This window comes from Glycine max, chromosome 9, assembly GCF_000004515.6.
Source record: "Glycine max cultivar Williams 82 chromosome 9, Glycine_max_v4.0, whole genome shotgun sequence".
Classification (NCBI taxonomy): domain Eukaryota; kingdom Viridiplantae; phylum Streptophyta; class Magnoliopsida; order Fabales; family Fabaceae; genus Glycine; species Glycine max.
In genome coordinates, this window is record NC_038245.2 from 10,392,559 (window position 1) to 10,393,712 (window position 1,154).

A 1,154-nucleotide genomic window follows, 5' to 3' on the forward strand; every position below is an offset into this window, starting at 1 on the left:
TTCTCTTCTCTCATGAAATTACACTTTCACTCTTTCTTTTCTTATCTTTTTTTTCTTTTGTCTCTGTCACTACCTTCTTCTCTCTCTTTCTCTCTTCCCCTGTTACTATTCACAAATCTTCTTCTCTTTTCTTTTCTATACTTATTAATTACCATTTTCCTTTTTTATTACTCTTATTTTGATTATATTAATATCTTATTAGTTATCATTTTCCTTTTTTATTACTCTTATTATGATTATATTAATATCCTTTTTATTAAACAATTCTTCTATAACGTTAACTTAATAAAAATAAAGCAAAAATACAATAATTGTAAATGTTGTCATATCAAATTTTTAAAGGGGTTGATAACAAAAGATTCAAATATTCAACGGGGTAAACAAATAGAGAAGTAATAAATAATAAATGATGATTAGATTAGGTACATGTAATTTTTATCTCAAATTCCATAGCTATCTTAAAATCATACTTTTTTACCTATATGTAATGTTTTTTGTAAGCCTCTATTGCATTCACAACTGGTGGAATAACAAACTACAAGTGTGGTTTTTATCTAGGAACTCCACCAGTACAAGTTTATTTTCTTTGATTTTTTGGTTTATGGTTAAATTTTTTCATCTTCATAAAAAAGTTTTGGGTTTTATGATTTTTCCCAAGACAAAATCTTTAATTTTTTTCAGGTGTTCTCCCTTTATTTTGTTTTCTGAGTTTTCACAAATATTCTTTTATATACCTTCTTCTCATATTTTTATTTGTGCATACCTGTCATATTATATACATGCTGATTATTTTTTGCTCATATATTTGTTTCCCTGCATTTTTATAAATATCAATATTGGTTGTGGACATTCAGTAAACAAAAAAAAACACTTTGGCTGTGTACGCCACCACAGATACATTCACAATGATTCACATGACTCTCCACCTCCAATCTTGCCATACTGCATTGGATGCTCGACAATTCTCAAACCCCTCTGTATTCTGCCACTTACACATTTTCACTAACCACTGTGGTCACTGCAACATTTATTCTCCACAGACCACTTCTTCGGGCAAATATTCAATGGTCATTCCTTTAACAAAAAAATACTAAAACGGCTCGGAGATGGCTTTAGAGGTTATGACTGACACCACCAGACAGTACCAGTTTCAA